We start from the raw sequence: 27,272 nt of genomic DNA on the forward strand, positions 1-27,272 counted from the left end.
CTTCCTTACCTCCATCATTTTCCTCAGTTGTGAGCATGTTAAGCACTGGCGAAAAAGAACAAACGAATGTCTTTTCACACCTCTCTCAACCTGTCCAAATTTTCTCCCGCTAACCTTACCTGTGCCATCTGATTCATTTTCAGGTTTCCTGTGCGTTTTCTCTATCTTTAGTCTACTCCTGTGTTATTCAATACCCTAATTAACTTTGTCCTCCCATATCCTTCGAACGTCTTCCTAATCTATTAGCAACACAAAAATGTTCTCTATTCTTTTTTTGAATTTCCTCAGCACCGCAAATGTGTTGTTTTCCCTTCCCCTTCTTAGCGTATAATATTTATGTTATGCATATTAATAAGTGATGATTTTCAATAATACCTTAGCGGCAGGTATAATTAAACGTATTTACCTTTAGTCCTTACATTCTACTGCTGTAATGCATGTGTACTTGACCTCATTAAGCATTTTGGCTCGTATATTTCTACTGAAAATCTATTAGTAAGTTCAACAATATTATTTCTTCTGTTTTTCCTAAATTTTTGAGTAACTCTTTAGCGATATTATTCAGGTGGTACGGTAAAACTTTATTGTAGCTATATGAAAAACTATCGCAGAGCAATATCTAGTGGGATAATTTATTTTTTGTTACGTAAAATACATTAGTTATTGGTACTTTTAAATAATAAAACAGGTTTTTGAAAATATCGTGGCCTAGAAAAAATTAACCGCTGAGAATGTTAGCACCCTAGTATTTACACCAGCTTTTAAAGTCATTTCAAAATGAAAAACTCAATTTTAATATTTGTTAAAGTTAGATTGTCATAACAGCTTCGTTTAACACTATGAAGAAACATGTGTCTTGTGTTTGCAGACCTTTTGAATTTCATTTTGCTAGACTGGGCTGGGCAAACAAATTTTTTTACCGAATTTTGAGATACTTGTTTTAGTTTTCCATTCTTATTAGAAATGGTTTATGTGGAAAACGATATTATTATTATTATTATTTAAAAAAAATATATTTCAGGTGGAAAAACCTAGGACGAAAACACTTGCACAGCATGCTCTAATAACAGTTTATAGTAGATACCAAAGACAAAAAATGTGACCTAAGGGTTAAAAGTTTTCCTTACAGATTTTAGACAATATCTTTTTTTGGTTTTGTTCATGGAAACTTTTACATCTCCAGTCGTAGGAGTGGTAGAAATATTATATTTAATTGCTGCCTGTGTGGTACTGGAATGAAGGGCAGTCCTCCCTAGGCCCCTTTTCCGTTTGGGGACGACCCAGGTTAGAATACCCTCATTTTTCATTTTCATTTTTCCTCGAACATTACGTGAGCGGAATGGGTTAGTTAATTAGCCCCTTTTCAGAGGTTCGTTAAAGCCAAATTAATCAGTTTCAAGAGTAATAGATTTTATAAGGGACTGTTTTTTGTTGCACACTCATTCAAACAACTTCCTGCATGTTTGGGGAAACTATTGAGTTTTTATTTATCCTCTTCAACGACCGTGGGTAAAAATTCCGCAAGGCCCATGCACCCCTAGTAGTAAGCTGTGGAATTTTGTCCAATGGCCTTTGGAAAAAATGAAGAATGTTGTCGTTTGGCAATCACAGTCTTTGAAGTCTTGAGTCTGCAGTGCCATGTTGGTTTCATTTGGAAGATGTCGGAGGCATGCGTCGAAAAGTAGTGAATTCGCTAAAAAATCTGCATTCGAACGAGATAAACTGTTGACGCGCCGCTGAACAAAGCAATGCAAATACTTTTTCCCCCTAGCCGCCCCGGCCTACTTCCATCTCCCCCGTTCTCTCCCTTTTCCGTCCATCTTACTCTTAAAAACCCTTCTTGTTCTTTCTCCTTCTCTCATGCACTCCCTTAACGTCCCGCTACCCTGAACCTTTGTCTCTCGCTAACCCCCCTCCCTCGTCAAACAACCAGTCTCCTCTGCCTCTCCCGTGCTCCCTTCCCCGTCTCCAAGGACTTCTTCCCTTCCCTCTTTTTTTCATTTCTCTCTCTCTCTCTCTTCTTTCCTACCCCCTCTGCGACGTCTCCCCCAACGCCTCACACCATCGCCACCGCCAGGGTCTCCCTTCGACCTCCCCCTCCCCACTTCCCCCTGCCACCCCTTCCCCCTGCCACCCCTTCCCCCTGCCACCCCTTCCCCCTGCCACCCCTTCCCCCTGCCACCCCTTCCCCCTGCCACCCCTTCCCCCCTCCCCAGACTCCCTTTTCCGCTTATCCTCACTGGATCGATCTGCCCTCCCCGACGCCGGCTCCTTCTCGCGCGTACCAACAGAGGGCCGGCGCTGCGCCAATCAATGTCGCTTCGAGGGTGGGGAGAGAAGAGGGGTGCTTGGAATGGGAGATGGGCGGAATAGTGAGTTTTGGGGAGGAGGAAACGTGGGAGATGGAGTGTGCGGAGGAGGAGGAGGAGCCATTCTTTGGAGTGTGGGGATGGAAACGTTTCCCATTTGGAGGTGGAACGAAAAAGGGGACGGAGGGGATCTGGGTGGGAATGAGGGGTTTGGGGATATGCGTGCATGCTCAACCCGTCCCCCTCCCTCTCTTTACCTCTCTCGCATTCTGTCTCCCCATCCCACAGTCACTCCACCCTCCCCACCGCACTCGCACATCCTTTGCGTTCGTTGACTCACGTCTCCTACCCTCCGCGTCTCGGTCTCCACACTCCCCCTTGCCGTTTTCCAAACCGCGATCTCGCTCTATCTCCTCGCTCTCTCATCCTCTCCTTACCCTGCCCGCCGATCCACCACCTCTCCCTCTTCGTCCTCTCTGTACTCCCCCGTCCGCGTCCCCACCCCGCCTCGCGCCGCTACTTTTCCACCTCTTCGACACCTCTGCCCTTTCCCTCTTATCTCTGCATTTCTCTCGTGCTCTCTCTCTTTCTCTCGTTCTCTCGCGCACCCTTTAACACCACCTTCTCCCGCAAATATTTTAGTTTTACTCGGCCTGCCCCCTCCCCGACCCCCGTAGCCCCCAGTCATATCCTCTTGCTTGAAACCGTTGTCTCTCTTCATACGCGTCCTGTCCCGCGTGTTTGAACAGAGAACAGGATATGTCGACTCCTTCGACCGTGTTAGAAAATAGAGGGACGCCAGTTTAGTGAAAGACGTTTCTTGTATTCGGGTTTTTGTAACCACTCCGTCACATAGGTTTAAGTCCAGCACATTTGTTTACCTCGAATGCTTTTGGTGCCGCTGTTTCTCTAAGATGGGTCTCCATAGATGACCAACATCCCCTCTCCCAGTTAGGGCTTTAGAGCTTATTCCCTCCAATTTTGTTTTTTTAGGTGGTCTATGCTCCTTATGAATCATCGTTAGCCGATGACTCATGCATTTATTATCTAGCTGATTGTTAGGCTACGTTATGTTTTTCACGCCATGGAAGTTTTGCACTCGTAGGTATTGATTCTGAGACGCCTAATGCGTGGTAGTTATTGTTTATTTATTACAAATAATATGAAGCCTTATGCCGAGATTTATAGTAAAATCTTTATATTTGGTATCATCGATGGAAACGTTAAAGCCATTTTTTAGTTTTTTGCTTCAACTTAAATCAGCATTGTGTTAAGTTTGTTGTGAGAAAAAACTACCTTTGGGTGATTTATCTTAAATAAAAAGTCTGGTTGTTAGCGTTTAAGTTCTTAGTATATTAACCTCATAAAAATGAGTATTGTTGGGGATCTCAGTCTGGTGTTGTGGAGAATTCTCCTATTCCTCCAGTATGCGTGATAGCCTTGAGAATAACTTCCCATCTTGCCATTCGTAAAGAATTGACATGGGATAAAATTATTCCTCGAGGTTAAATTAACGTTACAATATGACTATTGTGCCTACGTCATCTGGAGATTCTAAGGAGAAAACGGGAAAATGCGTATTATCTTTTGTAAAAATATCGGAACGAACTATCCTAATCTCTTAAATTGAAACCATGTTCATCCCATTCTTTCTTTTATTCCCGTTGACCCTGGATTCCATTCCACCTCATCATCTCATCATGTTGACTTTCTTCCCCTATCATAAAATCTCAGCGTGAGCATTCACCCCCCTAACGCTGTCATCCGCCACTTCAAATGTTCGCGTGTTGCATCCTTCCTCCCCCCCCCACCCCTCCATACTCGCGCAGACCACTGGTCAGGTGTCGATTCCTGCTGTGGGTTCCAATCCGAGGTAGTCGGATGGTTCACCGAACGTGAGTTTGCGGTGGCGGTTTTGGGGGTGCGAAATTTGGCCGGGGAAGGGGGTTGAAGTGGGGAGGCTGAAGCACCCGCTGTAGTGCATCTGTGCCGAGGGATTTGAAATTATTCTTCTGAAGAAGTGGTTTTAAATGGACGAATCTGACAATGCAGTTGCGGATATTCGGGAAGATTGCATCACCGAGCTCAGAAAGTATTCGACGTGAATGCGTAGAATATTGCGCATGCCAGTTCGAAAGAAATAAACAAGATTTTGTGATGTCCTTTTTTCGAGGGCTCGGATGCCGTGAGACTTTTTGGACGGTAATATCTATCGATTTAAACTAAGTAATTAAGTGATTACTTTTTTTAGATGGTTCAAAAAATCTTTACAACTGTATATAAACTGTATTTTCCTGCATTCGATAACCAGGTAGTACAATTCATTGCATATAAGAGGAAATATATAACTGTCTAACTCGTTTATTACTCGCGACTCACATTTTACGGCCGGACGTCGTGAAGTTGGGTTGATAATGACTGTTTATTACCCTTTCATAGGTAGATATTGACAGCCAATATCCACATGGTAGCCTTCAAGCCACCGCTAATGAGTGCGTCAGGGGTACTAGGTTGCGAGACAATCATTAAATGCCGCTTAGTGTGCAATTTAACATTTGTTGAATTATTCAAGTCGCAATATTCTTGATGATAGCAAATCGACTGTGTTTACTGCTATCCTACTGGGAGTAAATTTATCGGCGCATCTGAGAACCTTACAGAACCGGAACAGGCGAGACCACAAGGAGAAGTTGGAAGCATGAACTGCAGGCAGGGTACACTTATCTACACCTACAGCTTAGACAAGATGCACGCCATGATATTATTCATTTTATTCAGGGACTTAATACAACAGGAACTGAATACAGAAGCTTGAGCAGATCCAAGCATTGAATCTGTGCAGGCATACCCATATATGCGTTGATATTATCATATTTTAATCTCCCGTATTTTGTTATAGGATAGGAAAGCTTAACTAAATTTTCTTACAAGAAAATTATAGCCACGTTAATTTAATGGTACCCTTTGAAAAATGTGGTGAATTAAAATTTATTTGTGTCTTAGGTTTTACTTTTATTAGAATACTCTTGAATTCGCTTAGGGTACAGATTTTAATGTGCATTGTTATTTTTTTGCTATTTTATTCGGTTTCTCATTAACTTCAGGCCGCATTAAAAGTCTGCACCAACAGAGCAAGTACTTAAAGCTTAAATAGAGGGAATACAAATATTGTGCAGTAATTCCCTTCCTTGGGTCTCAGAAAAACCTTGAGAGACACTTTAAAACTAAAATCCTTTGACCCTTGCCCTTTTACCTCTAGGTTAAGTAATACTCTTGTGTTCTTGGTGATGTCTTGTGACTTGCTAACTGTATTTGGGTAATCTGTGTATTGAATTTCGAAGTAGGTGTCTGAATTTCATTATGTAAATGACTACCATCATTTCATGCCGTAAATCACGAAAAACTCTTCCTTCTGGGGAAATACTATTACTATAGACTTGTTTAATTTTATCTCTTTATCAACTTATTATATTTCTTGTGTGTACTCCCATTATGAAATGCACGTAGTTTCAATGGATGAAATGTTGTAACAATTATTATAGGAAATCCGCTACAGAAAATGGCTTAGTAAGTTCATAAATTACTATAAAAGGTGATAATTGAATCGTCAAGAACAATATCGCTCTATAACACTGAAAAGGTCATTCATTTATGTTTAAAATTTCGACTCATTTGGCTACATGGTCGTATTTCTAATTTTTTCTGCAACTCACCCACTTAGCTTTCTTACAGAGCATTTGGGAATTTGGCATTCCACTCTATTGTTAACTTTTCTAGTTGACTAGCGTAAAATATACTTGAAGAAACAGCCTAATGGTATATTGATGCTCACAAAAACTCTACAATTTCGAACTTCATTAAGATTGATTTATGTCCTACGAACTATGAAGCGGTTGTCATTTAACGGAAGGGTGTTAAATCATATTCCTTTGCAACTGGTGTGTATTTATTAATAACCACATGAGATCCATATGAAATTTGTTCTGTTAGTATTAGTTAACATATTCATTTCTTCATTTTCACTGGAAATTTAAAAATATGTAATGATGACGGATAACTAAACTGAATACATCATTTTGTTTCTTGTTTTATTTCTGTCTGCGCTTTTTGTTTCGTCGCCTTTACCATCTTTATTAAAAAATGATAATATTAACTTATTTTTAAATATTTCTTTCTGTATTACCTGGTAATTATTCGATTATTAGCAGTAGTCCACCAGATCCATGAGCACTGGGACTACATACTTACTGTGCTTCTAAGTCGTAACTAATATGACTCAAAGTATCCATATACCCTATTCTATATTTGTTACATATCTCGTATTGCAATAACTAGTTTTTCTCAGAAGCTATTCTTCGTAAATCTTTTGAAAGTCAGCATTCGTGGTTTCCTCCTTCATTTTCATAATACAAGTAAGCTGACATCAACTTTACAGTATTGTGTACTACACAACTATTAAACATTATAAACTGACCTGTCATAATTTCGTGGTAGATTTATTTTTGTGCATGAAATTCAACGGAATTACTTCCAGTCTTCGTGGTCTTCAGAAATCTCGGAAATCTTTACTTTCGAAATATTCACTGTTATCTCTGTCTCTCTCTCTTGGACCAATTTTGGATTGTGGTGTCTTTAATGCGTGGCTGGCCATGTGGCCATAGTTGTGTGAACATTGTTAACAAATCTGAGTCCTCATATTATTCTGTTGTTAATTTTGCGCACGTAAATGCTGATCGAATTTTCAATTTCTTTATATGAACGCGTTGAAGACTTCCGATTCATTCACGTATTAAGTTACTGAGATTTTTCGCGGACAATTCCTCGTAAATAGAAAATTCTATTCTCTATAAATTGGTTATTAACAGTAACGCGAGGGCTAATAGAGGTATTTCTTTGGTGAACATCTAAAAATAAATATTCGTGATTAATCGGCAATATGCTCCGTTAACTAGCAGCTTCATTGTTATTTACATTGATCGCACTTCACATAAAATGTAGACAATATTAGGAACGTAAAGTTAGTTGATGCTTTGGTCCAAAATGAATTAAATTGCTCACTCGATAAATGTTTTTGCTTCTGTGTGATACCGCCAAAATCTGTTTTTCATTCTGTGTGGCAAACAATGTAAAGAGGGAATTTGTAAACTTAATGGCACCCTAGTCTACGTCACTGTTGGACTTGGGTAAATAATTTCTCCAATCTCCAACGATTCATTTTTCGATCAATTAATCGTGTTAGTTTTATTTTATTAGGTTTTTTTTACATCTGGTCTAACTCCTGTGCAGGGCACACGTTACCGCAATTTTTTAAATAAGTGGAAAGTAAAACAATAAACTTTCTTGTTGTTCAGTACTACTGCCGATCCCGGTGGCGGTGGGGTAACGTCCTCGTCTGCCATTCCAAAGGTCGCGGGTTCGATTTCCGCCTGGGTGGGTTTCCCTCCACCAGGGGACTTGGGTGTTTATAAATGGTATCATTAGTAATAGTCCGATGTACGTAAAGGCCAATATGTGCTGTTTTTGGATTAATAATAAATAAATTCTTTGATCTTTTCGCTTGCTTGCATCTCTCCCCCATGGTTGATGAATCATGAACCATGAATCGACTGTTTTTCACCAAGGTAAAGCATTCAATTTCCCTTAAGAAACCTGACTCCAACAAAATCCATGAGCTACTTCTAACGACGATGTGATTTGTTCATATTAGAAATCTTTTTCTGTATGCAGCGTTTTTTATTCAGTGGTGTGTTTTTTTGTCGTTGAAAATAGTAACTCTCTATGAAACGGCATATTTCATCTCTTAAAGGATTTCAGACGAACGACTGGAACATGCGTAGAAAGGACATGGTTTCTCTTCACGTCGTGTTTTTTTGCTGAAAATAACTTGGAACCAGAGCACGCCAGGCCCTCTGTCCCCTCCTTTGTCATCCTTTCTTTTTTCCGTAGAAAGTAGAGGACGTTAGATACATACGCTCTTTGAGCAAGCTCCCCTGCGATGCACACTCCCCTCCTTCCTCGCGAGCATCTCGCTGCCGCTTGATTGGATGAAAAGCGATGGTAGAAAAGGGTGGAAAAAATATATCGGCATTATCCATCTCTCGTTGACATCCCCCTCGTTGTGTGAGCGTCAATTACGCCGCCTTCAACACCATTCTCCCATGCACCTCGCACCCCTTTCGCCTCGATCCGACCCCTCCGGTTCTCTCTCTCTCTCTCTCTGTATCTGCCCACGGTGTCTGTTGCCCACCCTCGCACATATTCGAACCTCATCCCTGTCCATATTCCTAGCTGTTTGGAGAGCCGTCGCATCCAACAACGGAGATATGGAAGAAGTGAAAATTCGATGGCTCGAGGCGTGACTGCGTAGGTTGTCGAAAGTCTTTTTATCAAGATTGAAAAATAATTTAAGTCGAAATGTTTTTTCACAGACGACGGTGCCTCTGGTTGTTGCATTGATCTTGTAGCCATGTGTACGCGTATGTTTGGACGTACTCCCCTAGTGGTGTTAGCCTTGGTATTCAAACTCCTTAAACATATACCTTGTATGTCAAGGTACGCACAATATGCATCATGACTTCACCTTTGTAATTATCTGTAAATAATTTTAGGAAATTTACTAACCTTATTTTAAACTCTAAAAAGTGACAAGCGTATTTAATGAGAGCAGCACTAAAACTTTTGTAAATAAATTAGTACATCCACGAACATATTTTATAAGCCTTATTCTAAGGATAAATTTTTTTTGTGGTTTACAAAATCGTGTGTAATGTGATTTAACTGGATATCTCATTCGAATACTCTGGTAGACGTCGTGTTTACATTGACATGTCTTCAGGCAGCATCCCCAACGTTCATCCCTCGAGAGATTCGAATCCACGAAATTTGCATCAGAGGATTAGTAAACACGCCGTCCGACTATCCTGGCTGTCATCTGCATGGCTTAGCTAACTGGCCAGAAACATTCCTTTGATAAACGTTCTCTTTATATTTCACTCTCAAAGGGGGCATAGATCGAGGACTAATCGTAATCTGAGACAGAGAGCCCTTGGTGATAATGATGCGTGGCTTCTTTTCGTGTTGGGCTCTTGAAGATAAAAACAGAAAAAAATTGTATTCTTCAGTTTCATATTAGACAGGTGGTTGAAAATATGCGACCCACAAGTTTTATGTTGAATTTTTTTTCTGAAGGAAAATGATGTGAAGGGTAGGTTTTGACATCCATCCCTATATACATAGAGTTGAAATCAGTGGAGCTTGTGGGCGGCATATCATACAGCGGCTCAAACTCCCATCCCTTCATTTTTCCCAAATGAAAAACGTCATTTTTAGGTATTTAAATGATTTCAACAAGTTATTTCGTAATGGTTATTAACATTAAGCTTCATTTCATGTATGTCAATTAGGTCTATCAATATTTTTACTCTGTTGCCAACTTAGAATCCGTATTCGATAATGGATTTTCCCTCGAACTAAATTATCGTGGAACGATTTTAACAACTAAGGCTTATATCGTTGTATTTTTCAAATCTTCCGTCCAGGATGTTTAGTCACCATTAATCGGTATATTTCCTATAAGTCCAATGGTTAATTATTCGTCAGTGCTCACCAAATCAATCTATAGGTGGTGCATTGTTATTCCTTTTACGGTGAATAATTTGAATGCCGAGGAAGGTTAATACAGGGATTGGTTAATATTTTTGGGAACTTGCTTTTCAGCAAGGGGTCCTCATGTACTCCGCCTTTAATAAATATGACTACTTGAATCTTTTTGTTTCTAAATTCGAGGGCAGTTCAGTTCTTAAAGAGGTTTCTGTTTAAGGGCGAGGCATCAACAAATTGGGAAACAGCATTCCGTGTTTGAATATTCTGCTTTGGTCACCATCTCCAAATTACAGGGCGGTTTGGAAAAATCATGGCGTGACCTTAAATTTCAAGGCCGATATTGGCGGTATGCTTAGAAAAAAAAACCAGCTCGCAAAATGTTGAAGTGTTACGCTGAAAGTTGCATCCCTTTCACGGAAAACGGGACCATTATGACATCACATCTTCATGAGTATTAAATTCTTATTTTCCGTGGCTAAGAGATACGTTTCGAAGGATAAATTGATTTTCCTCTGGTAATGAATATTTCTCAAATAGAAATTACTATTTCGGCATAGAGGTGCGAACAATATATTTTTCCGTGGGCCCCCTCATTCATATTAGCCACTAATTTTTACTCTCTATTTCTTTCGATAACGATTGATAGAGAATCGTGCCTCAGTCAAGCTATACTGTGTCCGACCAAGGATATTCCCTGAAGAGTTTCGAAGGCTGATACTCTTATACCCTTACATTTTAAATATGAATTCGTCATATTCCTTTTTTGAAAGGCAGTTATTTATAATACTTGTATTTGTCTTTGTTTATTTTATATTTCTCATTTGGCATTTATTCCTTTTATTTATTTCCTATTTGCTCGACCGTAAGCTTCTTACTTTTGGACGAGAATCGCATTTTTAAGGAAACGATGTGTCAAGTGTACATTTTTGATTGATCGATGGTGAGAAATATCGCATTTCCCCGTCGTCATTCATTTTGGCCTTTGATCGACATCTTTCCAGAGATTTGACCGAAGAATGAAGAAATCGTTATTTGAACCATTCCCTCTCCCCTTCCCTCTTCCCGCAGTTCCTTCGCGGGGATCACGGCAGTTTGCGTGACATGTTAGAGGCATACAATGTGAGGCCTTGATTGGTTCTTATGTGAGATTGTATGGGGGGCATTTAAGTTGAAGACGGAGCTCCGCTGAATATGAAAAGTCCTTGCTCCTAAAGGTGTGACTTTTTTTCAGGTTTTCCTTATTCTTACCCAAAAAGTATTATAATGGTGATAGCATATTTTATGTAGTTAACGAAAATGAAATGGTGTACTGCAGACTAGATATTATTTATATCTGGAGAGCATTTCCATATATAACGTACAATTATCTGAGCTAAATAAATAATTTTGTATTTTATTCACCGTAATTATCAAACTGCTCCGAGGTAGCTCTCCAGACGCAGTAAAACTTAGGTTGAATATCTCTAATTTAGTATTTGTTAGCAAGTGGTATAAGTGATTCAATTCAAAACTATAACATTAAATAGATAGTCAACGATCCTTAATTCTTGGAAACAGGAAAAGTACTTCAGTAATACAGGATAAAATGTACAACTGAGGGAACAGGTAGCAAATAAATTTTTTTAATAACAAAATAATTGGAAGTAGAAGAGAGCGATTTTGACTGCATCTTTTACATCTAAAAATCTTACTAGAATAATATGGAATTTCAATCACGTTATCTGTACGTAAAAGTGTTATTTTAATTTTATTGTGAAATAACTTTGGTGGAAACCAATTGTAATTACTGGGAGTTGAAATATAGCTTTCAAAAGGAAAAAAAATCTTTGACTTAAAAAGTGTTTTTTTTGTCCTCCAAAACCTGGAAAATGTGAAATGCGGAATCGTCTAATTCCTGGTATAGTTTTCAATACTGCTTCATAATATGAGCGTCAGTTAATTGTTTTGATTTCCTTTATGGCACCTTATTATTGTGTTTCTGAAAGTCAAGGGTTGGTGTTGCTTCTTAGGAGAAGTTTTGGTAATTGAACTGAAGTACAAATAGTTAACGCTGCTATTGTAAACATTCCGCAACCAATGGTAAATGAATTATTTAAATATCTCCTCGCTTCCTTTAAAGTCTAGCAAATGGTTCGTAGGATTTATAAGTAACCATTTATTGTTATGTTATTGTCCAATGCTGGTCAGTGCTAGTAATTCAGTCAAACATTAAGCCTTAAATATTATGGTTGTTGCAAATTCATAGCATTAACGTGTAAGGGGTTCTAAAGTCGAGGTTACTCAGGCGACCGAACTTGATCATGACATCTTAAGGTTGAAGGTTCAATTCGTCAGTTAATATTGCACTTCGTTAGAATTTTAATACCTTCCTAGGATTTTAACGGCAGAGTTAGTTAGTTTCAGGAAAGTATTTTGGGTGGAGTAAGTCTCTGCGAGCACAAAAAGTCGAAGTCGAAACCTCTCCTTAGTCCAGTCTTCACAGCGTATTTTAGTTTCGGCTCGGAGGGCACTACTCCCACGGCTCAGGAGGGTGGGTGCGCGCCGCAGTGGGGAAACTTCCGTTCGGGTAACTTCGGTTCGTCACGTCATCGCTCGGATCCTCGTCTCTCGCTAGACCGGACGGCGTCGTCGGTAGTGAGGTCTTGCGGGCTGTGGTGCTCGCAGCTCCGCAATTGTGTTTTTAAAGTAACATAGGTAGTTCGAACGACAGTTGAATGGATTTGTGTTTGTATTTTGATGTCGTTTGTATTTGTGTGTGTGTGTGTTCGGCTGTTGCGTTCTGACCCTCTAACCATTTCGTGAGCTTACGAGTACGAAGTTTTTCTCCCTAATGTGGACCAAATCCGTGAATTGATCAGTTCAGTGGACTCTTTCCCATTCCGGCAAGAGTGAAGAACGTGGGGGAGGACCCTGAACAGCGCCTTTAGTTGGGTTCCCCGACCTGTGATCGCATCAGAGGTACATAAAACGTGGAGGAAGTGATTGGCTTCGAGTGTTGTTTGTGAACTCCATTTGCATCATCGTTTCACATATAACGTGATCATTTCAGACCCTGTGTATGTTCGGTGCCCATTCCGAACTACACGTGCTACTCACCTCCTCTCTCGCCGTTTGTCTTAGCCGCCAACTCCCCTCTCGTTTCCTCCCAGCGCTCACACCCCAGTATTTGATTATCCCCATCTGCGGCAGGCGAAGGAGTTGTGGTGGGCCGCGTGAACGACTGGGGAGACCCCGGAGGGAGGTCGAGATAGGAAGGGCAGCCCTCCTCTCACAGGTAACCCACGTGCCTGCGCTGGCTCTTCGAGTTTTGTGGTGGATATGACCGCCTGAGGAAACCACTTCAGGATCGGTGGCGAGTTGGTGTGAATCGTTCGACCGATCAATGGCGCGTGGTGCATCTGCAGGGCCTGCCTTAGGTTTTTGAGTGTCGCAAGAATTGATCTGTTACCATTACCGGACGTGTATAGTGGCCCATGTTATTATCCTTATTAAATGGAGACGATGATTGGCGTCAGCCGATATGGCGCATACTTCACCCTACTCTTTTGATTATGGCATCACCTTTTGGTATCCATTTTTACGAATCTGAAAAGAGTTTGGATGGTCCATGTTCCGATTTAAGTTCCATCTTTTATCTTGCTTCATATCTCCAGGTCGGCTTCCATGAGGAACCGAGATCATAGTGGAGTAGTTCGCAGACTTCACTCATGACATTTGAATTACACCTGTTGGCATTGTTGTTGCATATGAGTAATTTGCTTAATTCCTATCATTATTTATGACTAAATGTACTTTTTCTGGCCAAATCTAAGGTCATTTTACGCCTCATATGTTGAAACATATGGTCATATAGAGATCTCATTTGATTTGAATATTTCCTCGGGGACGTGGTACTCCAGTAGTTAGAGCACTGGGTTGCTGGCTGGAAGACCTGGGTTCCATTCCTGGGGAGGCCTCTTGGCAACCATAGCTTCATCCAAGTTGGTCGACTTTCAGTTCTCAGAACTTCCCGGGAAACCATAGGCGCCACAGGGAGAGGAACTGGCCCTCCTGACTCGGATGTATGAATTTCACCCACCATTGGGCTTAGTACTTAGTGAGTTCTACCTTCACCTATGAAAGCGGCCTCTGGGATATTGACTGTAGTGGTTATAAGTCCATGTAGTTATGCTTGTATGCTCGACTTTTACTTCGCTTGTTTCAAAGAATTAATTCTGGGAATTTTCAGAGAGCCTTATGATTATAATTAGCAGGCTTTTGTTGGAGCTTCTTTATATTTTAATTAAATTCTCTCTCAAAATTGACCAAACTTGGTAGAAAGTGTTTATAGAAGAGAACTGAAGTTGTTTCTCACGATGGAAAATTTTTTATGTGTGTAAGTTTTTTTCGTAGGGAATGATTCTTAACTGCATTACTTTTTCAATTTACAGTTACTTTTCTGTTTATATATTTGGTAATTAAGTTCATCTCTTTGCCTTACATATTCACCGTGAAACAGCTTTGCGCTTCATTGTTCATGGTGCTTGTCAAAATCTCGAATGGAATGACGAAACAAATGGAATAATTATTATTCATTACGGCTTCAATTTCATTGATAGTTTTTAGAAAAGGAAAACTCGTTGATGTGCTTTTATAGGTTACGTCGCTCCGGTTGATACATAGCCAAAGTTGCTTGAATTCCTAATGCGTCATGATTTTGAATAGATAGTAGCTGACAACGTTATTGGATATTAATAATTTTGTATTCAATTGTGGGCAAGGGATGAGCGTGCTATATTTGGGTAAGAACTTCTGAGGTAACGAACGAACAACATAGAACACTGGACGGAGTATCATTTTATGTATTGTATGATTGTTATTCATGGAATAGAAATTATTTTCTAAAAAATACCACAGTTGTGTTTAAGATTTGTTCGCGTTTAACGATTTTAGTATTTTTTTAGTATTTTACGATTTTAGTTTATTTGTGTGGTTACACATAATTTTTTAATGAGTATATGTCCTTTTGATCTTTTCCAACTTCTGCCTAGAATGTCCTCTCTCTTTGTGTGCTCTTGAAAGGAGATTTTGCCGAAAAAAGCGAATCCAGAAACTTGGTGCAATCATTTACCGGAAATCGAATAGTTAAACATCGGTGTATATCCTCAGATTCTGGCTCTGTTGAGACACCCTTTTCTTTTGCAACATTGGCAATCTACCTTGCTGTCTCAACACATGTCGGGTATAGATACTCTTAACCGTATCCTTGTTCAGGTGTTGGTGTTGTTTTTTATTTATTATTCACTTCATTTTTAGCATGCTAATGATAAAGCTCATGTTAAAATCTTATTACTCTTCGCTGTATTTTCGCGGGTTGACCATTGACGAATGCCCCGTCATTCAAATGAATGTACCCTCAAGGAAAGGAGTTGAGCCACCTCATTTCGACGACTATTGCTGCATTCGTAAAGAGCAAAAAAATTCTTTATCATCTTAGGATAAGCTAAACGTCTTAGGGCCAGAATCATCTTAATCATCTATAGATACAATTAGGAACTGTGCTTCATATTCATGACTGTAAATGTTCGATTCCTTTCGTTTGGTCGCAGCTTTTCCCCTGAAACGGAAGATGGCATAAAAATTTCTCCTTTGGGTCAAGGGCTACGAATAACAATGAGAGACAAGGGTTTGACGTTTTGAAAGTGACTGAATTCTTAATAGCGTACTCTTTCTTGTAACCCGACCCTCCTTCCGCTGCGCCCGCTTTCAGTTCCTCCCTCTCTCTCTTCTACGCCACACCCACCCACGTGTTTTAAAGGTGGAGATGTGACGTTCTTTTTACGGCCACATCGCGTCATTGTTTTTTCTCTTCAGTTCTCCTCTTCCCTTCCCATAAAACCCTGTCATCCGTCTTGATTACTCTTTTCCCCATCTAATTTGCAACACGGAGAGGGCTTTGCAAACAACAAAAACTCGAGTTGTGTAGCGTTATCTATCAGAAATTGTGTAAATACCTCCCGGATTTGGTGTTAGTCTTAGGTTTTATTAAAGTGATGGATATAGTGCGTTGGAAATCTGAGTTTTAAATTTAAAAAGTCGAGTTTAACGGTTTAAGTGCTGCTTTCGGTTGTCGGCGGAACCAGAAAGTAACTGAGAAGAGTGCAAAATTTCGTCTTCTCTCCGAAAGTTCTATTGTATTTTACCCCGAGTCTAAACATTCTGATTGCGGGAGACGTTGCGTTCGTGTCCAATCCTCTACTATTGTTCATATGGTCGAAATAACTCTATGATCCAATTCGAAAATGCATTCTTTCGGTACGTGCATGCATGAAGACGTTATAAGAAATACGGCGAGTATCCATCGATACCCTCATTCTAATCTTTAAACTTTAATGGAAATTACGGGTGCCATTTAATGATAGCTTTTAGAATGTATAAAACAAATGTTGTTTCAAATAGAAGATCTGCGACATAATAATGATTGCGATAGTGTGTATGTACAAGGTTTTTGGCGTATTATTACTTTCTAATTTCTTGTCAGTCCTCAACCTCCTCCTCTTAATCTAATAAAGTGCCAATCATTGTGGGAACTGGAGCCTATATAGTATAAGCTAACGGCTTAAGATCCATGCGTTCTATGGATCCTATCCGTTCCCATCTTTCGGAACGTCCCTACTTTGGTGCGCGTTGCTACGTTTTTGTTCCCTGCCGGGTTGCCCGCGACGCCCTCTTCCCAACGCCTCCCTCCGTCGTCGTTCCGCATCGAGATACCGGCGCGGCGGCAAGAGAGGGAGAGAGAGCGAGATGGGAAGCTTTAAAATGCCACGCCCCTCCTCGCTCACGTGCGTGGCCGGCGATGACGCTTCGACGCACGTGCGTTCCCTTCTGGCAAGCCTCCTTGGATCCCCACTCCCTCAAGGGTTGGATAGGGAGGGGTGGGTGGATTCAATCCCGGTGACAGAGGTGTGCTCATGAAATTCGCCTCAGCCGATCGCACGTAGGCTGCTCCAAGGTTGGATCCGCCGGGATGGAGCATTTTTCATTATTATATTTTTTTTATTTTCGGCTCTCTCTCCCTACTCCGAAGTGTTCAAATGCCTGAGACAGGTTCATAGTCCGAGGATGGAAATATAATGTGAGAACGGAGGAAGACTTGACCTGTGCGGATAGCAATGTGGGTGCGCTCTCCCTCACCCTCCGTCTCTGTCCAAGTCTCGTTGTCCCGTATCGATTTCACTCTAAGCGGCATAGCAACGCGCAGAAGTTGTGGGGTCGAGCGGCGCAGCCTAGACTGTGGCAGACGGCTCGCGTGGCTACCTTTTCCTTTGTTCTCTACCTCCTTTCTCCTCACTCGAAAATTCTCTCAGCTGCATCCCGATATCTACTCTGTATATTATTTCTGTTCTGTTTTCCTTCCCCGTCATCGTTAGCGATAAAATCTTTTCGTCGCGTTCTTTGGGTCATGTTTACTTGCGTTAACCTGCGGAATTTGTTCATTAATTACCGCGGCAATGTAAATACCGTACTCATTAAACACTACTAATTAATTACCGTGGTAGTGTGGATTTCACGGCAAAAACCATTGAAAATCCAAAATTTCAACTTAGGTGTCTCCATGGATAATTATGTTGTTCGAGAAATGTGTTCATGGGTGATGTGTTCGTTCCCTTTGCTTTTTGCCTTGATGTTTGAGTCGATTTCCGAAGCATTAAAAACTATTTTGCACTTCAGTAAAATTTATGGAAGTTGACGTCCACCGTCAGTCACTGCCAACCGGAGTGAGTGAGATGTATATTTCGCTCGCTGATGTGTGTTTTCCCACCAATTCTGTGAGCACATATTGTACTTTGGCTTAGTGCAGTCGTTTTCGTGCGTTACGGCACTCACATTGGAAAGGCAAAACTTTCAAAGGCGCTCTCGGTGACTGCGCTTCTTTCCACGTTTGGTGTTCCTTCTATCAAGCGGAAATGACTAGTTGGAATGAAATTTAAAAAATTATCGGGTTCTATGGTGTTTGAGCAGCTGTATCACGTTAGCTCGTCTTGGTCCCGGCTTATAGCTTGCTCCTCAAAAAACTGCTGGTAATAAACGGGTGTTACTGTAGAAAACTACCTCTGAAAAATTTTCATGAGTGAAAAAGAGCCAAATTTTAGTTTCTGGGTAAAAGTAGTGATTCCTAGGATTCGAGATATGAGAGTTCTAACGCTACAGTCAGAAATTGGTGCATTGCCTTTATTTTACTTCATTTTGGTAATTACTGCTCTGAGCTGTTTTAATTTTCGAATTCAGGTTTCCAAGACTGATAGGATTGAAAATATGATTGTTAAAACTCTTCATCATGGAATGTGTTTAGTCAATTTCTTGCTTGCTTGATCCACTGCCTTTATATCTCGTGTTAGCTATTGCGAATTTTTATATTTCAATGTTATTCACACTTTTATAAGCAGTATTGGTTGGAAATGTAAAAATTTATCGAGATGTTGTAATTTTAGTTTAACCTATTATTAGTAGCATTAAAGTTCAATAGCTATTCTCAAGAAAATATTTTTTTAAGTTAGGAGTTTAATAAAAATGTTACTGTTTACACAGATTAAAAATTATACATGTATTCCAATGTACAGTTAGTTCATTCTTCGTACGAAATCTGCACCGTTTAAAAGAAGCTCCGTTTCCACAGAGTAAAAGCTCTATTCGGATGTGATTTGTGGGAGTTTTATAATTTGACAGCAATTTGAGGGGCATTATGGCATTCGTCTCTCCCCCTCTCTCTGACGTCTTTTTCACTTACCACTTACCCGTCCATTTTACCGGCGAGAACTCCTGGCGTTGAGAACTAAAAAAGTACAGAATTATTTTGCATAAAATAGGTTCAACGTCAAATCGAGACTCAGTGTGACTTATTCGGGTGCAGAAATGACGTAATGTGATTTTTCCTGTCTTGAAGGAGGGTGAGTGGAAAGGAGCCAACTTGATTTACCGAGCGTCATTTGTTCCGTTCCCTCCGCACTCAATTTTTCACGGTCCAATTCAGTCTTTTTTTATTCCGCATTGAAGAGTGGCGCCGTCATTAATATTCCGCGAAACCACGCATGGCGTTGCTGGCGATATCCCCTTCTCCTCCAAAACTTTATTTTCCAAATTACTTTCGAGGCCGCGAAACCCTTGTCTGCCACAGACCATCACTTCCACCCTATCCCTTCCAAAAATTCTCTTCCTCTCACCGCCGTGTTCCACGTCTCTCTCACTGCCCGCGGCTTTGTCTGCTTTTTATGCTCATCGGGCTGTTCGCACGAGTATTGGAAAAATTCCTGGAAGCATTTGTTTTTTTGCGGAAAAGAGACCATCCGTTGCGATTATTGTACTTTGTTTGCTGTGATGCGCTTATGTGTATGTCTCTTAAACTAGATTGATTTGTCAAAGTATATACTGGTTTCAATTGAAGGGCCAAATTCTTCTCCGGTTTTGTTTTAATGATAGCCCTTCGGCGGCCGTTCTTGTTAATAAATAAGGTCTTGTTCTCTCCCTTAAGAAGTATATAATTGAAGCTGTGGTGTCGAAAGCAATTAGAAAATTAGATAATTTTTATTCGTTTCCAATTTATTGATTGGTAAAATTAATTGTTTGTCGTTCTCCTCCCAAAGGGCGTTTTGGAATAAAAGGGGTCACAATTGGAGTCTGATCAAACCTCACTAAACTGACTCCGTTTTTGGATTTTTTGTGCCCATCTTCACATGGCTTGCATTGCTTTAATTCAAATATTTACTTCTCTGTACAGTGTTTTACTAAATATTATAATTATGTATAAAATGATATTTCGAGTTGCGCATTCAGCGGTTCCATTGGATTCATCTTGCTTTGGTCTCTTTATCAGCGGTGAACAAGGCGTTTGAATAGTAATTTTTAATTTGCTTTTAGTGGCTTATGAATCGTAAAAATGATGCGATTTTTCTCATAGGCCTGGATTCATTTTGGTGTTTTCTTCACTTGTCTTGCTATTTCTCTTGCTTTCATAAAAATATGCTGAATAACCGGGCATAGTTGGCGATAATTTACACACGGATAAACAGGGGATGTTGAGAATAATTATTTATAACTTATATAATTAGTTCTCACGTGCTTAATTTTTTTAACCTAGCAAAGGTCGCATTTTGTGAAGCGGGGAGTCTTGGAATGGGGATATTCAAAGCTGGTCCTCAGATTGCAAGGAGTGGACTTTCATCTTTGTCATGTTACCTACATGCTGCCTGGTAGGACAAAACGACATCACCTCATGCGCATTCGTTATAATCTCTGGCAGCCTCGTTTCCCTCTGTTCATAACCTCTGTTACGGCAGACGGCCGACACGCACCATATCTTTATGCAAAGAAACTAGCGTCTGGTGATTACTTTTGGGTCTGGGTGCTACAGGAATGGTATCCTCCTATCAGAAGATTCCATTCCTAACGCGTATGTACATCTCATTATCGGCGCATATTTCTTTTTTTTTGTCCCACCGCTGGGACAAAACGTGACAAAATATGACACGTGGAATTCATTGTTTCCGCGGGTTGACCTTGTCCCGAGTCAAATGCCTCCCCTGGGAGTGGCGGGCGTTCGCGTGGGTGACGACACCCGCCACGCGGTATGCCCGCTGCCGTCGTCGCCCCCTCTGAGAGGAAGTGCGTATTTCGAGTTGATAGCCGCCGCTTTCCGGCCCGCCGCCGCGGCGAGAGGCGCTCATCTGCTGTGAAACCACTTTCGCTGAATCTGATGTCCCCTGAAATAATAACACGGAACTCGTTGCTCTCGAGAACGTTAACAACCTATTGTGCGAGGTTAACTCACTTTAACATCTTCTTTAAAAAGTATGCAATTGACACATCCATAGTGAAATGACGTCTGTGCCAATTTTGTTCAATGCTTTGAATTTCTGATTCCTTTCTATGGTTGAGGGCTAGTTCTACAAACTTTTCTAAGCGTTACGTTGTGCGTACTGATGAAAGAAGGCAAATGCTGCTGCGTAGGCAATATCGCTTCATATCATCATCACCCATCATTCATGGATATTTTAACTTCTTTCATTTTGTCGTGTTTATAAAAAGTTCAAAACATGTTTAATACATTATGATATGTGGCATATAAAATCTAAAGTAAGCCCACATAAGTCTAACATGATGTATTTATCCGGAACATTAAAAAATGAAATTATACGAGGGTCATCCGGAAAGTAGTACCCGTTCGTGAAATTAAGACACAAAAGTAAATATTAACAAACATAAAAAATTTTATTTGAAAGAGGATACTTTAAACTACTTCTCAACATAATCTCCAAGCAAATTAAGGCATTTGTCATAACGTGTGACAAGTTTCTGTATTCCTGCTGCATAGTCCTTCGCCGCCAGCTCATTGAGATACGCGAGGGACCCATCTTGCACAAATTTTTGCATAATGCAGATGGTGTTTAACAATTTCATGAACAATTGTTCGAGAAACATTGGGAAAATGCTCACAGATGTCATCAATTGTGACGCGCCGATCGTTCCTCACGAATTCGTCAACTGAGCTCACCAGTTGGTCTGTAATGACAGACGGTCTCCTCGAACGCTCATCGTCGTGTGTGTTCCCCCTCCCCATGTTGAAGTTGCGACACCACCGCCGAACAGACGACTCGTCCATTACATTGTCTCCATACACCTCATTTAATTGGCGATGAATATCACATGGGCGAACGTTTCTTGCATTGAGGAATTTAATCACTGCCCTCACTTCACAACTGGCGGCGTTCTCAATTTTTTTAAACATTGTAAACAATCACAGAAACAACACAGGCAATGCTAGCGTCACGCAACTTGGCTCAGAGAAGGCAGACAAGCCACTGAAGCTATCTGACCTCGTCCAGCGGCTACTCGCGTCGTCAGCACTTCATGCGGCACGAACGGGTACTACTTTCCGGATGACCCTCGTATGATTCCGTCAAAGCTATCTGAAAGTTTTTATGCATTTGGTTGTAAGGCGTCGAATTTATGCTTGCTTCAAAAACGTATCGCCGCCACCTCTTTCCAATAAGTGTGCCATGCATATTTATTATTTCAAATTATGTTATTCGGTGTCCTACTCTCTCCCCAGTCGTGCCACTGACATGGATTTTATTTCGCGTATGATACTTCAAGAGAATGATAAATTTATAGGCGGATCCATTAAAGCTCACGATTCACATTGGCCCGATGATAAGGCGGAATCAAATGGAACTCAGTGAAAAGTGACAGTTTTTATAGATCAAATGCACCTTTTGAAATCTACACTGTTGTAGAATCAGTAGTGTGATGTAGGAGTCCTCTAATGCTCTCAATTCTCTCTTCTTCTCCTTTCTCCCTCTCCGGAGAGCTTCCAGTCCCCTCTCCCAGAAAACACCCTCCCCACCTTCTACTTTAATTTCCATTCTACCTCCCCCACCCCTCAGCCCCTAATGTCCCCTCTTCCCACCACTCCCATTTGCCGCTGCTGGTCTCCCATCCCTTTAGTTACCTCCTTCCCCCCATTATCTCCCTTTCACTCCGAAATCGCCACACCCTTTCATTCTATGTGGATTTTAATTTAGTCGTCGATCGCCTCCCCTTCCACGTCCACCCATCATTATGCCCCGCTGGATGAACGAGTTTCCTCTGCGCCCCTTCTCACACAATGATCTCTCGCCTTCCCCCATCCCCCGCCTCTACTCTCCTTCCTCATCCCGCTCACCTCCTCTCTATCCCTCGAAACTTCCCTCCCTCCGCATTCCCGGTTCATTGCCGTGCACTTTAAACGCCTGTCGCCTACGCAAGCCCAGGGCTTGTTGCCTCTATCCCCCGCAACAACCTCTCCGGACAATGGCAACTCCTCATGTGGCTTCCATTCGCTCCTCTTGACTTCGCTTGTTAGCTGCGCCCTTTCCCTCGCCCCCCTCCGTACATGCCCTCCTCCCTCCCCGATCTCGACGCCTTTTCTCCCTCCCTTCAGTGTTATCTTTGGGTTTTAGGATTTCGTGTGGAGGGATCATTTCAGACATTTAGGGTTAGTATGATCTTGAGATAGAGGTATTAGTCCTTGAAGTGCGAATTTTTCGGCTCAAAAGTAAAGATAATTCTGACGAGAAAAAAAATGTTTATGGCTTTTTTGATAATCTTTTGTTGTTTTGGCGTGAATGGTGGTGCTATTTTTTCCCCGATCTCGGAGGTCATACAGTCTTCTAAATTCAATGCGGTAAAAAATCTATTGCCAGGGTTACAACTCAGTCGGCGCAAAATTCGGACTTAATTTCTGGAAAAAATGGAGAAATGTTATGAAAGCGTAATTTGTGAATAGGGGATATGGTGAATTGGAATTGGGAATGTCCGCTAAAACTGTATTTCTTATAGTTTTGATATCAATTAATGTTTGCTGTAGGCCATCGCGCTTTCATTCTCTGCGATAACTGGCACTATATTCGGCCGACTTCGTTGATATCAGTGAGACTCCTATGGATGGTTAAAAAAAATACCTTATAGGGTTGAAATACTCGGGAGAATATTCGTGAAAAAGGACATTAGTTTCAAAGGGAAATCGAAAAAAATTCTGGAAATTGTAATGTAAATGAGTGGCCACCCTGCAACTTTGAATCGCATGGCAGCGAAACATTCGTCGCCGAGACGAGGTTTAAACCTGAAACTGTCGGTTCAGCCGTCGCAAACGTTACCCACCGAGAAAATTGGGCCGTCCATAATCCAGTCCATTTCCGACTCATGGACACTTTCTGTAAGTTTTAAGAAGACACGGAAAAATCTCCATAGGGACTTATTATTTCGAATGTGCATAACCTTAGAAGATAGTTGGTCTTCTACACCTTGGTCTTTTTCCTGATGCACATTGACAGACTTGCTTTATATAGGATGTACGTATCAGAAATTATGACTCTACCGTGAGCTTTGGGGAGAAATATTTGAAGGCAATAAGATGTTTCATATTTACTACAGCCCTTAAGTGTAATCCTTTGAAACTCTTTCCTTGTCTCTAATGTTTTCAATGAATTATGAAATTTATTTTCCATCGCGATGGTCATCCATTGTAAACATATTTCATTTGATATTATGTACTCATTCAGGTATCTAATGAAGGTGTTCTTTTCATTTCAGGTACGAACGGTTGCAAAATTGGATATGTGATTTAAGTTAATCAAATTTCTAAAGACGTGCCCAGATATCCTTGGATTCTTTGCTGTTTCCAGTTGGGAGAGTAGCTATTGTTAAGGTAAAAGCTATTTTTAATTTCTTTTAATTAAAAAAATTTGAAATTACAATCCGCGTCTCATGAATCCTTTTGACGGCATATCCCCAATCGTATCGTTCTTATTATATTGAATAAATCGTATGCCCTGTGGAGTTCATGAGGTAAAACTGCATGCACTACACCATCGTTAGAATTATATAAACCCACTAATTAGGTAAGAAACGTATCCTTCATTGAATTCAACACTGGCTTCCATGTGGGAACGCACAAAGGAGGCAACCGGTACCTGTCCTTTTGCTTACCCAGGTATTTTCTGAGAATTCGTGTTTATTGCATATTATCAGCCATAATTGGCCCGGTGAATGCCTTCGAAGATATATCTTTTATTGACCGTGTGCGAATTAGGTGGCTCCATAAATTGTATAAATAACGTGGAATTCTCTCTCCTCATTTGACGAAAGGCATAGATAATGAAGATGCCAGCCATGTATTTACTCTCAGATTCTCCTTGTCCTACCTCCCGTTCTCCTTTACGATCAACTCCTCTGCAAACTAAAGGCTTGGAAGAGCGTGGCGCTTTCCCTTGTGTAAATTTCCTTGATGAATATCGTGTAGATGATGAGTGTTTACCAATTAAAACTCGGTATGGTATTTAATTGGGCGTAATTGTTCCCATGGGGTCGTAACATGTCAAGCAATTCTCGGGTGGTTGAGGTAATTCTTGCTTTTGATGTCTTTCACAAAGCTGGATATGAATATTAATTGCTGGTTAAGTTAGTGTTAATAATAAGTGGTTAAGTCTGTTAATTTTCGATTGCAATTTGAGTTCTTGTTAAGTGAAGGGTGTCTTCTTACCCATCGTTGGTGAGGCGTCCTTTTCCTAGTAGGATTTATTATGTGTTTGTGTTAGATGCAATAAAATTCCTCTTTCTATATTTTTGATTAATGTATCTATTAGTTATAATTTAATTTTTATAATTCGTTATTGTGATTTAGACTATCGTGAATTGGAACCGGTAAAGAAATTTTTCAGTATCATTTTATCATTTTGATAATCCCTTTATTTTAACTTAACTTTGGTTGAAACATGTGCAGTGTATGATTATGCATTGCTAATAGTTATGATGGAGAAGGAAATATATTTATGCTTTTGATTCTGCAGTGTACTTTTCGGTGGAGCTTAAAATATTGCTGGTTTTCATGGAACGATTCACCTGTATTCATCTGGAATTGCATACATTTGTATATACCCAACTGCTTTAATGCATATTACGTACAGGGAAGTTTACTTATATAATACTAACTTGTTTGTGGAAAATGTTATTCGAGTCAAAGCGAATTTTCTACCCCCTCAGCCTATTTGCAACGGTGTTACATAAATATATATTATTCGTGTTTCCCCCGCCGTAGTTGCTCCGGCATGTCTCATTTGGTGCACGTGTGGCTCATTCCCTAAGATTCCTTTCTGTCGACCTTGAAAATTTGTTTTAATGCATGAAAGGAGTATTGAATAATATTTCTAAATATACGAGGGTCATCCGGAAAGTAGTACCCGTTCGTGAAATAAAGACACAAAAGTAAATATTAACAAACATAAAAAATTTTATTTGAAAGAGGATACTTTAAACTACTTCTCAACATAATCTCCAAGCAAATTAAGGCATTTGTCATAACGTGTGACAAGTTTCTGTATTCCTGCTGCATAGTCCCCCAGCTCATTGAGATACGCGAGGGACCCATCTTGCACAAATTTTTGCATAATGCAGATGGTGTTTAACAATTTCATGAACAATTGTTCGAGAAACATTGGGAAAATGCTCACAGATGTCATCAATTGTGACGCGCCGATCGTTCCTCACGAATTCGTCAACTGAGCTCACCAGTTGGTCTGTAATGACAGACGGTCTCTCCGAACGCTCATCGTCGTGTGTGTTCCCCCTCCCCATGTTGAAGTTGCGACACCACCGCCGAACAGACGACTCGTCCATTACATTGTCTCCATACACCTCCTTTAATTGGCGATGAATATCACATGGGCGAACGTTTCTTGCATTGAGGAATTTAATCACTGCCCTCACTTCACAACTGGCGGCGTTCTCAATTTTTTTAAACATTGTAAACAATCACAGAAACAACACAGGCAATGCTAGCGTCACGCAACTTGGCTCAGAGAAGGCAGACAAGCCACTGAAGCTATCTGACCTCGTCCAGCGGCTACTCGCGTCGTCAGCACTTCATGCGGCACGAACGGGTACTACTTTCCGGATGACCCTCGTATATGGTAACGTGTTATGTATAATATATATTTAGAGCAGATTATTGCACGTTTGACATGACAATGAATTTTGATATCCATTAACGTGTTTAAATAAGGAAATCAGACTAAGGAAGAAGGTTCAGCACATATATATATATATACATATATGTATATATATATATATATATATATATACATATATGTATATATATACATATGTATATGTATATATATATACATATATGTATATATGTACATATATGTATATATATGCATATATGTACACATATATATGTATATATATATATATATATTTTTTTTTTTAAGGTAATCTACCGGTTAAGGTAGGTTTTTCGATGGACACAACTACCAAACAAATATTTTATTACTCCTAACAAAACACAAAATCCATCATCCTACTCTATATCAGGTCCCTCTTCATCTCTGAGTACTTTCTTCCCCCCTTCATCCCGTCCAACATCCCTATCCTGTTCCTTCCCTTTCCTCTTTTGCCCAACATTCTACCCTCTATCACAGTCTTCAACATCACACTGCCGGTCAACACCCCCTTCATCCACTTTTCCTGCCTCCATAGGATTGCTCCCAACAAACCCCTCTCTTCGCCCACCATACCAAGTACTTCCTCATTTGTTTTCTTCTCTGTCCATTTCACCTTCTCCATTCTTCTCCACACCCACATTTCAAAAGCCTCCAGTCTACGTCTATCCTCCTGCTTCAATGACCACGTTTCCGCGCCGTACATAGCTACGCTCCATATCAAAGTTTTTACGAGTCTTTTCTTAACATCCTTACTCAGAGTCCCCGTCATCAACTCCCTCCTCCTTGTGAAAGCCTCTTTGCCTAGCGCAATTCTTCTCCTTACGTCCCTACTACTTTGACCGTG

At 40.5% G+C, this 27,272-nt stretch overlaps 1 long non-coding RNA gene across 2 annotated transcripts in view; it reads left to right on the top strand.

Moving 5' to 3' along the window:
- The window catches only part of LOC139685828 (uncharacterized), a 189,094-nt gene that overhangs the window by 79,388 nt on the left and 82,434 nt on the right, over positions 1–27,272 (top strand). The window contains exon 3 of one of the 2 annotated variants that reach the window (XR_011700230.1): positions 24,018–24,132. The exons of the other annotated variant lie outside the window; for it this stretch is intronic. This is a non-coding gene — a long non-coding RNA (uncharacterized lncRNA). The remainder of the gene's footprint in view (positions 1–24,017; positions 24,133–27,272) is intronic. 2 annotated transcript variants of the gene reach the window in all.

Source organism: Hetaerina americana, unplaced genomic scaffold (genome assembly GCF_022747635.1).
Source record: "Hetaerina americana unplaced genomic scaffold, ioHetAmer1.1.p SCAF_1, whole genome shotgun sequence".
NCBI classification, from domain to species: domain Eukaryota; kingdom Metazoa; phylum Arthropoda; class Insecta; order Odonata; family Calopterygidae; genus Hetaerina; species Hetaerina americana.